The following is a 15,361-nucleotide window of genomic DNA, read 5'->3' as shown; positions in this document are numbered from 1 at the left end:
AAATTTTTTTCTGATGTTCCCGCCAGGATTCGAACGCAGGCGTGCAGCATCATGCTATCCTCTGCACTATGGATATGCTATCCTCTGCGCTAGGGTGGCCTCCGGTGGAATTTGGGGATAAGAAATCGAAAAACCTTAGAGTTAAACAGGAAGTGTCCGGTACTGTTTAACCTCTGCCTATACTCCATTTCACCTTCTCCAGACGGCATAGAGATCGTATCATATGCGGATGGTTGTACGATCATGGCATTAGGCCCCCCACCCATTGATGACATTTGCGATACGTTAAACGTCTAGCTCAACGTCTTGTCGCTTATTTCGCTGCAGGAGATTTGAAGATATCTGCCACCAAATCTTCAGCCACAGTGTTCACTACACATACGCTTGAGATGAATTACAAGTTAAAGCGTGCTAAGTTCAGCCGAAGTCATTGAGCAAAGTTTCAGCCAAATTGGATAAGAATTGCGCACTATAGAGGCTCAAGAAAAAATAATCGAGAGATCTGCTTATATGGGGGCAATGTCAGGTTATGGACTGATCCATACCATATGTTTTGGGTCATAGCAGAAGTCGCTGTACAAAATTTCAGCCAAATTTGATATGAATTGCGCCCTCTGGACGCCCAAAATATATTATCAAGGGATCAGTTTATATGGGACCTATATCAGGTTATGAACTGACGTGGACCATATTTTCCACAGTTATTGGAAGTCAAAATTTCAGCAAAATCGTGCAAATTTTGAGCCAAATCACATAATAATTGAGCCCTCTAGAGGCTCAAGAATTCAAGATTCCAGATGGGTTTATATGGTAGCTCTATCAGGTTATGAACCGATTTTAACCATGCTCATGTCAGTTGTTGGAAGTCATAACAAAACCACTCATGCAAAATTTCAGCCAAATCGGATAGTAATTGTGTCCTCTAGCGGCTCAATAGGTCAAGATCCGAGATCAGTTTACATGGGAGCTATATCAGGTTATGAACCGATTTGGGCCATACTTGGCACTGTTGTTGGAAGTCAAAACCAAGTACTTAATGGAAAATTTCAGCCAAATCGGATAATAATTGCGCCCTCTAGCGGCTAAAGAAGTCAAACTCCGAAATCGGTTTATATGTGAACTATATCACGCTATGAACCGAGATGGGCCATACTTGGCACAGTTATGGGAAGTCAAAACAAACTACTTCGTGCAACAATTCAGACAAATCGGATACGAATTCCGACATCTAGAGGGCAAGATGTCAGGCTCCAGGATCGGTTTATATGGAAGCCATATCAGGTTATGAACCGATTTGGGCCATACTTGGCACTGTTATTGGAAGTCAAAACCAAGTACTTAATGAAAAACTTCAGCCAAATCGGATAATAATTGCGCCCTCTAGCGGCTAAAGAAGTCAAACTCAGGAATCGGTTTATATGTGAGCTATATCAAGTTATGAACCGCTATGGACCATATTTGGCACTGTTGATGGAAGTCAAAACAAACTACTTCGTTCAAAATTTCAGCCAAATCGGATAATAATTGCGCCCTCTAGCGGCTCAAGAAGTCAAGATCCCAGATTGGTTTATATGGGAGCTATATCAAGTACTGAACCGATTTGGCAGAATTATTGGAAGTCAAAACAAACTACTTCGTGCGAAATTTCAGCCAAATCGAATAATAATTGCGCCTTCTAGAGGCTGAAGAAGTCAAGATCCGAGATCGGTATATATGGGAGCTATTTCAGGATAGAAACCGATTTTGACCATACTCATGTCAGTTTTTAGAAGTCATAACAAAACAACTCATGCAAAATTTCAGACCAATTGGATAAGAATTGCGCCCTCTAAAGGCTCATGAAGTCGAAATCCAAGATCGGTTTATATGGCAGCTATATCAAAACATGATCCAAACAAAACAATCCCAACCGACCTACACTAATAGAAACTATTCGCCTCCCACCTGCACCTGAAGAAATTGACCTCTCCCAGTAAGCCAGAGTAGTTCTGGCTCCATTACGATCCGGCAGATACAGCCGGCTCAACTCCTACAGATCAAGCATTGATGACAAAGTGAGGGATGTGTGTCCCGATTGTGACCTGGGACCATACGACACACCTCACCTGTTTAACTGCCCAGACATTCGCAATTGTCGCAGAGTTCCTGGATCTGGATATTTAACAGAATCAAGCAGACGAAAGATAGAACACAACAGACTGCTAAAAGGACAACAAAATGTTTGTTAACTTTGCTTTCCTATAAAAAAATATCCCTAAATTACTTTTCTCACAAAACAGAGGTGTTTTTCATGTTGTAATGAACTTAGCACAACTTTAAAGCTTATTAAGTACTCTGTCTTAGGCAGGCGGCGTTAAATGGGATACAATTTTCGAAATCACGTTGCTTTGCAGTATGACACATTGCAACAAACGGGTAGTCCTTTTCGCATTAGTTTGCTAAGCCTGTTTAAACATTGGCACATGACCCTTTCAAATAAAACAAAACGATAGAAGAGCCAAGCAGACAGCAACCTTAAAAACTCTGTTTTCTAATTAAATAAAAACAAACATGATTTTCTCTTCTCTGGCCTTTGCTTACCCCGGCCACAGCCATCTAAGATGCCTTGAATGATACCAAGAAAACGAAAGATAGAGAGAGAGAGAGCGAGGCACAGAGATTGCTGAGATTAACATAAAAATCTGTCTAGCAAAAGTACTACGCTATGTCACCATATGTTTTGGCGCAAACACCTACGCTGAGATTATGTTAATGAACATTGACTATGAAGGGAATTTCATTTAAAAATAAACCATTTTCCATTTTTCTCAATGAAATTTAAAAAAGAAAAGTAGAGCTGAACAACAAATCATTTTAGCAATAAGCTTTAATACCTTAGTGCCAGAGAGGTGTTAGGAAAACACACAACAAACAACTAGACGACAGACTGTGGAGACATGAAGGAGGTAAACAAAAACAAGAACTCCCACATAAACACTAACGCACACACATACATATAAACACACAGCGACGTCAATACTTAAAGACTAATCCTGGGCATTATAGTCTTTCATCGTCATGCTGAATTCAAAGCAACACCGCCAACCAGCATCAGAAGCGAAGACGTTGTAAATCTGATATTGACAACATGGATTAATACGCACACTTGCACATCAAAAAAACAACAACAAAAACAACAGCACCCACAAAAGGGATTCAAACATTGAGGGCAAGGCATGACATGGCAGACAGTAGCTTATTTATGTTGGATATAACTGTCTCCTCTCTCAGGCTCCCACTCTCATTGTGAGACTTGACAACTAGAAGTTATGACAAACAAAACAATAACGCCCGCCCCTCCTCAAAACATGTGAGCGCACTCACACACACATATATATTGTATGTATTAATAAATCACATCCATGATATTTTCATGAAGAGACAACAAAAAATACATTAACTCTCCCCTCATCATCTTCCTTCTCTCATGCATGCTGCTCTCAACTCAAATGACATGAGGTGGGCTGCCATAAACAACACAATGCCTTTCGTAGGGCTCTGTTTCTTCTTTTTTTTTTTTTTTTTTTTTTTGTTCTCAAAAATAAACTTCACAAATGTGAAAGTTTGAATTGACACCAAATCATAAGACAAAATTTTCAAGAAACAACAAAAAAGTCAACTTCATCATCGAAGGTTCAATGGGAAAAGTTCTGTTGTACACTTTACCTCATATTAGGCTAATGAATGAAGCGTATAAAAGAGATAATAAAGGAAATATCATTTCTTTATGGCACTTTTAAAATTTTGTTTTAAATTATCGCAAGATGACTTGATTTACCTTTATGAGGCACATTTTGATAATATTGTAGAAGAAAAAAAAAATAACTTTTAATATGGGACATTTCAAAATAATTTAGACGATTGACAATACAGGGATGGTAAGGGAAAGCACTACTTAAGGCAAAACTGCACTTAATAGGGCGAACCTCCGATTTCGCTGAAACATGGTATGCGGACATGGTTTGACCCCACGAAAACGAATCTGAAGTCCGTTTTTGGGACTAAGGCCTCTGGACTTCCCTGGGTGCCGAAACGCCCTTTCGGCGAATGTGCTCCAACCTAGACAATATGGGTATCAAATGAAAGGTCTTAGCGAGTAGATTACGAAATCGCATAAAAATGGGAATCGGGAATGACCTATGAAGTCTTGAGAATTTTGAACCCCAAAACCCCCTATTGGGGGATGTGCCCCAACCTAGGCAATATGGGTATCAAATGAAAGGTCTTAGCGAGTAGATTACGAAACCTGCCTAAAAATGGGACCCGGGAATGACCTATGGGGTCTTGAGAATTTTGAACCCCAAAACACCCTCTTGGGGGATGTGCTCCAACCTAGGCAATATGGCTCTCAAATGAAAGGTGTTAGTGTGTAGATTACGATATCTGCCTAAAAATTGGACCCGGAGAGGTCTTGAGAATTTTGAACCCCCCTTAACCCTAGGCAATATGGGTATCAAATAAAAGGTACAAAGGAGTAGATTACCATAGATTTGCAAAAAAAAAATAATTTACCTCTTAAAGATGTCTAAAAAAAACTTTTTCGCCTGCGGAGCTTTTCTTTCAGACTTCCATATATACAGGGTGGCTGATGAAAGCCGCTACCAAAAAAAAATGTAATAACTTTTTTTCTATTTAATAATAATAATTTAATAATTAATTTAATTAATTAATTAATTAATTTAATTAATAATAATTTAATAATTAATTTAATAATTTAATTTAACATGAATAAAAGAAAAATGTATTCCATACACCGAAAAAAAAATGTAGCAATATTCATCATTGTAGCAATATTCATCAGCCACCCTGTATATAGCCAAAAATGACAATTAAAAAAAAAATATCTAAAAAATCACGCGAATTTTTGGAAAAAATATCCGGCTGCGGTGGTTTCATCATTACCGAAAAAGTCAAAAATTTTCAAGACCATTGTAATAATTCCCCACATTTTCAAGACCATTATAACAATACCCATGCCATTATAACATTTCTCAAGATTCCGTAGGTCCTTCCCGGGTCCAATTTTAAGGCAGGATTTTGCATATTATATAGACAAAGATACTTTAAAGAATACTTTCTGGGCTGTTATCGCAGAGACCATCCAATTCATCATTTTATAACCACCACCCAGAAGATTTAAGGTAGATCTACAGCGTGAGGTCAAGCGCTACAAGAGAGAACCTCTAGATCAAGCGGCATATCAAGCGGGTCAAGACAACATTCATGCAGACACGGTAGCATATGTAGTGAATAGATACCGGGTGAATGTGGTCCTTGAAGAAGGACCGCCTCTTATTTCCCCAGAAGAAATTACCCTCCCTCGGCAAACCAGAGTCGTTCTGGCTCAACTACTATCCCGCATATACAGCCACCGCAATTCGTACAGAGCAGTGATAGATGCCAATGTGCATGATATATGTTCAGATTGTGACCAGGGACCACACAACACACATCACCTGTTTAACTGACCAGCCAGACCCACTCGTCTCAGACACAGATCCCTCTGGACGCACCCTATCTAAGTCGCAGAGTTCGTAGTTCTAGATACTCAACACAGAATCAAGCAGACGAAAAATAGAACACAACATACTTCTACAACAAGAAACCAATCTCCCTATTTGACTTCTTGAGCCTATAGATGGCGCAATTCTTATCGGATTTGGATGAAATTTAGCCTCTACATGCTTTTAGCCTCTAGATGGCGCAATACCTATCGGATTTGGAAGAAATTTTGCACAACTCTTCTCTAATGATATCCTAATTTGACTTCTTGGACTCCTGGAAGTCGCAATTTTGCCTGATTTTGGTGAAAATTTGATCAAAGTCTTCTAACATGACATTTAATACTCGCGGCAAATATGGTCCGATTAGGCCAATAACCAGATATAGCTCCCATTAAGCCCGATCTCCCGATTTGACTTCTTGAGCCTCTAGATGGAGCAATTCTTATCGAATATGGATGCAATGTTGCACAAAGTCTTCTACAATGAACTCAACCACTCGTGTCAAGTATGGTCTTATTCGGCCCAAAACCAGATATAGGTCCCATACAAACCGATCTCCCAATTTGACTTGTTGAGCCTCTAAATGTCACAGTTGCAGTCAGCAGTTGGCTGAAAATTTGCACAAAGTCTTCTCCTATCATTTCCAACACTCGTACCGAGTATGGTGCGATTCAATCCAAAAGCAGATATAGCTCCCACACAAACCATTCTCCTGATTCGACTTCTTTAGCCTCTAGATGGCGGAATTCCTATCGGATTTCAAGGAAATTTTGCTCACGGTCTTCTACCATGACCTCCAACATTCGCACCGAGTATGGTCAGATTTGGTCAGAAATCAGATACAGCTCCGATATAAACTTCTTACCATTATTAGCTTAAATTTGCACAAAGTCTTCTCCTATGACCTGCAACATTCGTGCCAAGTAAAGTCCGATTTGGCCTAAAATTAGATATAGCTCCTATACAAACCGATTTCTCGATTAGACTTCTTAAACCCTAGATGGCGCAATTCTTATCGGATTTGGATGCAATTTTGCTCATGGTCCGATTCGGTCAAAACCTAGATATAACTCCCCTAAAAACCTATCTCTGGATTTGATTTCTTTAGCCCCTAGGAAGCGCAATTCTTATCGGAGTTTGCTTAAATTTTGCACAAAGTCTTCTCTTAAAGCCTTTAACAATCGTGCAAAATAAGGTCCGATTCGGTGAAAGACCAAATATAGCACCCATAAAGACCGATCTCCTAATTTGACTTCTTGAACCCCTAGAGGAGGCAATCCAACAATTATCCCATGTATGGTGTGATAAGGATCAAAGCTAGATATAGCTACGATACAAATCGATATCCTTATTTGTCTTCTTAAGCCTCTAGATGGCGCAATTTTGCTATGGCCGTGTTCTGTTATGACTGTGTTAAGTATGTTTTGAAAACTTTGAGTATAGTTGCCATAATTACCGCAATTGTTGTCCGATTTGGGTAAAATTTTGCACGTAGTGGTTTATTTTGCCTTCCAACATCCATGGTAAGTATTACCCAAATCGGTCAATAACCCGATATTTCTTACATATAAACTGATCTCCCTGTTAGTCTTCTACGGCCCCTGGAAACTTAAATTTTTTGCCTGATTTACCAGAATTTAAATTCACTACATTTTCCTGTGTAAATTCTTAGCCGAATCCCTGGTGTTAGGTTCCTTAGATTCGGCCCGCCCGTACCTAGCACGTTTTTACTTGACAACAAGTTTTTAGCTTCAATTTCTAACAACATTTTCTTCTCCTTAAGAGCCCAGAGACATTTAGATAACAATAAATAAAAGTTCTTAAAAATTAAAAATTTATAGAAGACTATTTTTTAACAATAAATAAAAAGTATTTAAAAGCTCAAGAGTTTACAACTTTTGTGTGATTTAAGAGCCCATATACAAAAAAAAAATAACATTTGCTTTATTCATTTATTTCCAGGATAAATATCTAGTCATTGCAATTTGTGCTCATATCAAAAGATGATCATAGCAAAAGTACAAAAACACACAAACCAACACTCCACGCATGTACCGCATAAAGGTATGTTGTAGCTAAGCCTGTGGCCATAATTCGTACAGTATAATAAAATATTTCAGCACATTAAAGCAAAAGGAAAACGTGCTTATGTCACATTTTATGTTTTCTTTTTTAATGAATTTGTTAAACATGTTATGCGGTTGAAGAGCAACAGAGGGAGAGTGAGAGAGAGAGGAGAGAGATACTGAATATGTGTGTTTTTTGCAATTTTAATAATCATTTTATTTTTATTACTCATACGTCATGTACACACTTTTTTGTGTAATATCAGCTATCGCAAACACACATGGTTTTCTGCACCATCACAAGAGTCTGCATGTGTGTGTGTGTGTGTACATACAGCGGTCAAAAAAAGTATTCATCATTAGCAAAATTGATAATAAATTCACTTATTTTGGGTAATTGAAGAAAATTTAAAATAAACAAATAATGCAGTTTTATGCAATAGTTTATTTTTCGTAATATGTTTTAAAATAAATTCAAAAAATAAATTTAATTAGCGCAAAAAATGCAATTTTATATAATAACACCAAAAACAGAACAAAAAAAGTATTCATCATTGATGTGCTATCATCAAAGTCAAATTCAAATATTATTTGGGAATCCCCCTTTTCTGTTTTATTTAGTAAAGGAGGCTTTGCCCTTGACAGCAAATATTTAATTTCATTGAAAATATAGTTTTTGTCAAAATGGGTCGTAAGCAAAACGAGGTTTCTGATGAGGTAAAAGTTTTGATAATAAAACACCACAGGAATGGCTTAACTCAAAAAACTATCAGTGAAATATTAAATAGACCACGATCTACTATACAATCCATCATCAGAAAGTGGACAGAAACGAAAACTGTTGACAATAAACCAAGATCTGGTCGACCAAAAGCACTTTCAGTTGGAGATGTGCGTTGGCTAGTGCGGCAAGTTCAGAAAACTCCGAAGACAAATGCGACCATTCTTCGTAAAAACACTATGGAATATTTAGGGAAGGAAGTTACTACACAAACAATTCGAAATACACTCAAAAGGCATAGTTACAGAGGAAGAACTGCACGTAAGAAGCCCTTTATAAATAAAATAAACCGAGTGAAAAGGCTAAACTTCGCAAAAATGTATGTAAAACAGCCCGAATCATTTTGGAAAACAGTCATTTTTGCAGACGAGAGCAAGTTTAATCTTTTTGGGTGCGATGGAAAGGTCATAGTGTACAGAAAACCAAATACAGAGCTTGAAGAACGAAACACAGTTGCTACTGTAAAACATGGTGGAGGTGGTTTAATGGTTTGGGGGTGTATGGCGGCTTCAGGAGCGGGAAATCTTGAAATTATTAATGGAGTAATGGATCATAAGTATTACATTGACATTTTAAAGAGGAATTTAAAAGATAGTGCTGTAAAACTTGGGCTTGGTAATAACTTTCAATATTATCAAGATAATGACCCCAAACATTCTCCTTTAAATACCAAGATGTGGATGCTGTATAACTGCCCCAAAGTCATTAAAACTCCTCCTCAAAGTCCCGACTTGAACCCAATTGAACATCTTTGGGAACATCTCGAACGCAAATTGAGAACGCGCAATTTTTCGAGCAAGAGTCAAATGCAACAGGTGATAATGGAGGAATGGACTAATATAGACCAAAATATAACCGCGAAATTAGTCCAATCGATGTCAAACCGTTTAAAAGAAGTTATAAGACGCGGTGGTCGAATAACAAAGTATTAATTTTTTTAAATTATGTTATTTATTTTTTGTTTTTTTGCAATGATGAATACTTTTTTTGTTTAATTTTTTGTGTTCAGCTGTAAAATGGCCCTTTTTGTTCCAATAAATACTATTTTTTTCTTTAAAAACAATGAAATTGTGTACATATATATCACACAAGCACTACTGCATCATTAGTTTAATATGTTTTTATTCCAATTGTCTTTTGTAGACTTATTAAAAAAAAACATTGAATGATGAATACTTTTTTTGACCGCTGTATATGTGCATTTACTTGAACAGTTGCGGTTTTTTATATATGTATTTGCCACATTCTAGATAAGACAAATAGTATGCTCTACAAAAGTGTAAAACATATAAAATAAAAATAAAAAAAAAAAATAGAACAAATCATAGCAGCACAATAAAATCTTGGCACATATGCGAGGGGCTCTTACAAATGGAAATGATAAAATAAGGACTATAAACGAAAAAAAATTCAGATGAGAAAATGCAAAGTTGGTTAAAACCATTTTAAGCAAAAATTACAAAAAACAAGTAAAAGCGTGCTAACTTCGACCGGGTCGAATCTTGGGAACCCCCACAATGATTCTGCTACAAATTTATAAAAAAAAAAATTAAAACCAGCAAAAATTAAAGCTTCTACGAAACGAACAAGCATAATCAGGAGACCGGCTTATAGGGGAGCTATATCAGGTTATAGACTGATTGGAACAGTATTTGGCATAGTTATTAGAAGTCGTAACAGAACACCACATGCAAAATTTCAGCCAAATCGCACAATTGCGGCTTGTAAGGGCTCATGAAGTCAAATCGAGAGATCTGTTTATATGGGAGCCATATCATGTTATAGACCGATTTGGACCTTACTTGGTACAGTTGTTGGACGTCATAACAGAACACCACATGCGAAATTTCAGACAAATCGGACAAAAATTGGGGCTTGTAAGGACTCAAGAAATAAAATGGAGAGATCGGTTTATATGAGAGCTATATCAGGTTATAGGCCGATTTGGGCACAGTTACTAATGGAAACAGTTGTTAAAAGTAATAACAGAACTCTACATACAAATCAAACAAAAATTGCGGTTTATTATTCTGAAAAAAAAAAACTAAACAACACCAAACAAGTAAAAAGGCATTAAGTTAGACCGGGGCCGAACTTTGGATACCCACCACCTCGGGTATATATGTAAACCCCCTTTCGTCACAATCCGGTGAGAATTGGATAACTTCTGATCTGACTCGTATTTGGGTCGGATGTCGGGAGACTTTAAACAACTCACTCACAACAACAACTCGTGTAATTAATAAAGCTTTTATGAGCTTCAGTCCCTTAATCAGCATATCGGTCTATATGACAGCTATATCTAAATACAGTCCGATCTTTACCATACTTAGGTCATGTGACGGGTGGCGTAAAACAACACACTGGTTCAAAATTCAGAGAAATTGGGTAATAAATGCAGCTTTTATGGCTTCCAGATCCTTAAACGGCAGATTGGACTATATGACAGCTATATCTAAATATAGTCCGATCCGGACCAATTTTTTAGCGGATGCTGGGAGGCCTAAAACTACTCACTGTTTCAAATTTCAGCGAAATCGGGTATTAAATTCAGCTTTTATGGGCTTCAGACCCTTAACCGGCGAATCGGTTGGCAGCTATATCCAAATATAGTCCGATCTGCACCATATTTGGGCCAGACGTCGGGAGGCTTAAGATAACCCACTGTTTCAAATTTCAGCGAAATCGGTTAAAAAATAAAGCTTTTTCAGACTCTTTACCGGCAGATCGGTCTATATAGCAGCTATATCCATATATGGTCCGATTTGGCCCGTTCAAGAACTTAACCAGCGCGCATTAAAAAGACGTATCTTTCCAAATTTCAGCTCAATATCTCAATTTTTGAAGACTGTAGACTGATTACAACAGACGGACGGACAGACACACGGACATCGTTAAATAGTCTTAGAATTTTACGACGATCCGAAATATATATACTTTGTAGTATCGGAAATTGATATTTCGATGTATTGCAAACAGAATGACTAAATGAATATACCTCCTATCCTATGGTGGTGGGTATAAAAAATTAGTTTTTTTTTAACCCACAATTGGTTTAAGTTTTAGTTAAACCATTTTTAACCTCAACTCTTCTCATAGCAGGCAAGCCATTAGCATCCACTTTACTAGGTAAAGCCTTGCACATACATAAATTCACTTGAGCTTGTGATATTGGCAATTATTTTCTTCTTAAGTTATCAACAGAGATTTCGCTATAGATGAAAGACTGAAATACTTTCAACCCTTAACCCCTACTTATAAAATTCACCAAAAAAACAGTTTTGAAATATTTCCAGCTGTAATGTCTTAAAAATAGGCTAAGTTATGATTTGGAGTGGCAATAGCTTAGGTTACACTCTATATTGTCGGCGAAAAAAAATATGAAAACAGTCATGGAACCTACACTCAACATGAATATTTACAACTCCCTTGAAACTATTATCAATTCAATGCTTAGTTTGTTGAAGAGAGAGAGAGAGAGAGATTTAATGTATCTCTCTCTCTTACTCTTGCAAGCTAAGAATTTCAAATGTCTAATATAAAACGGGACTGGCATGTTCTCTTAGAGCAAGACTGAGTCAGAGAGAGGGAGAGAAAGAGAAAAAACAAGTAAAAGCTTGCTAAGTTCGGCCAGGCCGAATCTTATATACACTCCACCATAGATCGCCTTTGTCAAGTTCTTTTCCCAATATCTCTTTTTAGGCAAACAAAGGACAAAAGAAAGAAATGTTGGAATTATATCAAGTTATAGTCCGATTCGGACCCAAATCGGTTTATATGGCAGCTATATCAGGTTATGGATCGATTTGAACCATTTTCGGCACAGTTATTAGAAGTTGTAACAAAACACGTCATGCAATATTTCAGCCAAATCGGATAAGAATTGCGCCCTCTAGACGCTCAAGAAGTCAAGACCCCAGATCAGTTTACATGACAGCTATATCAGGTTATGGACCGATTTTAACCATACTCAACACAGTTTTTGGAAGTTATAATATACACCTCATGCAAAATTTCAGTCAAATCGGATAAGAATTGCGCCCTCTAGAGGCTCACGAAGTCAAGATCCAAGATCGCTTTATATGGCAGCTATATCAAAACATGGATCATAGCCCATTTACAATCCCAACGGACCTACATTAATAAGAAGTATTTGTGCCAAATTTCAAGCGGCTAGCTTTAGTCCTTCGAAAGTTAGCGTGCTTTCGACAGACAGACGGACGGACGGACATGGCTAGATCGACTTAAAATCTCATGACGATCAAGATTGTATATACTTTATGGGGTCTTAGATGAATATTTCGGGTAGTTATAAACAGAATGACGAAATTAGTATAGCACCCATCCTATGGTGGAGGGTATAAAAAGCTTGTGTATAACATCCAAAAATACGACTGTTTGCGGCTTGCAGGGGCTCAAGAAGTCAATCCGGGAGTTCGGTTTATATGGGAGCTATATCTAAATCTGAACCGATATGACCCATTTGCAATCCCAAACGACCTACATCAATGAGAAGTATCTGTGCAAAATTTCAAGCAGCTAGCTTTACGCGTTCGACCGCTATGGTAATTTCGACGGACGGACAGATGGACGGGCATGGCTAGATCTACTCAAAACGTCGAGAAGATCAAGAATATATATTCTTTACGGGGCCTTAGACGAATTTTTCGAGGTGTAAGAAACGGAATGACTAGATAAGTACACCCTCATCCTAAGGTGGTGAGCAAAAAAATAATTTTTTGAAAAAAATAAAATAAAATTTCATAGGAAAGTAGTTATGATTATGGGCCCTACTCAAGAGGAGTAAGAATGGCAAAAGATAAGCTATACAAACCATTGCGATCGTATTCCATAGTCTTCTACAACAAATATTTTACTTAGAGAGTGTGATAATAGTGCCCAGAAATTGTAGAAAATGGCGATCGTAAACAAGTCCATACAGTTTTCACTGCAAGTGCATGTGGACCCTTAGGTGGATTGCATTTGCCGGCTTTCATACATATACAAGAGAGTTATACCTTAATCAAACCTGTTGCCACCATGGCACACAAGGGTAAGCAAGCCCGACTATGTAGCCCAATGCTTTTGTTTCAAATCTCATCGAAAACATCAAAAAATCCAGAAAAACATCAATAATTTCAAAAATCATTCCCTCACAAATTCGTAAACTTTTTACCCCTTCTCATATTTTCCAGTTAATGTTTTTTTTTCATTCACACAACAATCACCACATATGCATATGAGTATGTATGCAAACATGTCTGAATCTGTGTACACACATTTATGAATGCTTAAAGTAGACAATCCATGTCTGACATTTGATAGTAGATTTTTTTTTCTCTCCATATTTTAAGCCTATTCTCGAACCTTTAAATGTCATTTGTGCGAACAATTTGTTTTATTGCGATAAAAATGTCTGAATATGGAGTGGCTGGTTGGCTGACTGGCAGCTGACTACAAGTGAGAATGCATGCAGGGATATGCAAATGGGCCAAAATAAACAGGATTTAATGTCTGTCTAGTGACTATCAATGCAAACAAGGCAACATGTGCATTTGAATATAGACAACCATAGACTACCACCATAGGCTGCTAGAACTACTAAAAAAGGAGTTGAGCCGATGATGTGCGAGTACAAGCACTGTCGCATCATTGTTTATTGTATTGAATTTAGGCAAATAAAATGAAAGCCCCCAACTCACCATTGATAAGAAAAGAAACCTACGTAAAAGTTTATAAAAAAAAACAAGTAAAAGTGCGTTAAGTTTGGCCGGACCCAAATTTTAAGGCCCTCCAACATGCATGGCATTTGTCAAGTTTTACCAGATATTCTTATTTCTAAGAATGGGTTTTCCATTGGAGTTATATCAGGTTATGAACCGATTCGGACCACACATGGTTTGGATTTTGGAGGCCATAGTAGAATTGAAAACTCTAGAGGCTGAAGAAGTCAAGATCTATAACCTGATATAGCTTCCAATATCCCGATATGACTTCTTGAGCCCCTAGAAGACACATATTTGTTGTTGTTGTTGTTGTAGCGGCAGCCCTTGCCAACGAAGAACTCCATCGGGTCAATTCGGTACGAAAAACCGGCTGCCATGTTCTCACATGTTGCCCGATTCTGCTGAAATTTGGCACGCAGTGTTCTGTTATGGCTCCCAACAATCGTGTCAAGTATAGTCCGAATCGGTCTATAACCTGATATAGCTCCCATAGAAACCAATATCCCGATTTGACTTCTTGAGCCACTAGAAGAATTGTTATCACATTGAGCTGAAATTTCGCACGTAGTGTTCTGTTACGACTCCCAACAACCGTCTCAAGTATAGGCCGAATCGGTCTATAGCCTGATATAGCACTCATATAAACCGATCTCCCGAGTTGACTTCTTAAGCCCCTAGAAGCCTGAATTGTTGTTCAATGGAGCTGAAATTTCGCACATAGTGTTCCGTTACAACTGCCAACAATCGTGTCAGGTATGTTATGAATCAGTCTATAACCTGATATAGGTCCCATATAAACCGTTATCCCTAATTATCATCTTGAGCCTCTAGAAGTCGCTATTTTTATCTGACAGTGACTTGTACTAGGCCACCCGTCATACGACCAGCTTATGGTGCAGATCCGACTATATTTACATATAGCTGCCATGTAGACCGATCTTCCAATTTATAGACTTAATCTCATAAACATTTTTACTTATTAGAGAATATAATGTAAGAAAAGGTTCCTTTCTTAAAAAAAAAAAAAACTAAACAACACCAAAAAATGTCTTTTAAATCCATAATTTGATTTAAGTTTTAGTTAAATCATTTCTACCCTCAACGCTTTTCATAACAGACAAGCCATTATCATCCACTTTACTAGGTAAAGCCTTGCACATACATAAATTCACTTGAGCTTGTGATATTGGCAATTATTTTCTTCTTAAGTTATCAACAGAGATTTTGTTGCAAATGAAAGACTGA

Source organism: Stomoxys calcitrans, chromosome 5, assembly GCF_963082655.1.
Source record: "Stomoxys calcitrans chromosome 5, idStoCalc2.1, whole genome shotgun sequence".
In the NCBI taxonomy this organism is placed as follows: Eukaryota; Metazoa; Arthropoda; class Insecta; order Diptera; family Muscidae; genus Stomoxys; species Stomoxys calcitrans.
Note: the sequence above shows the minus strand (reverse complement) of the source record.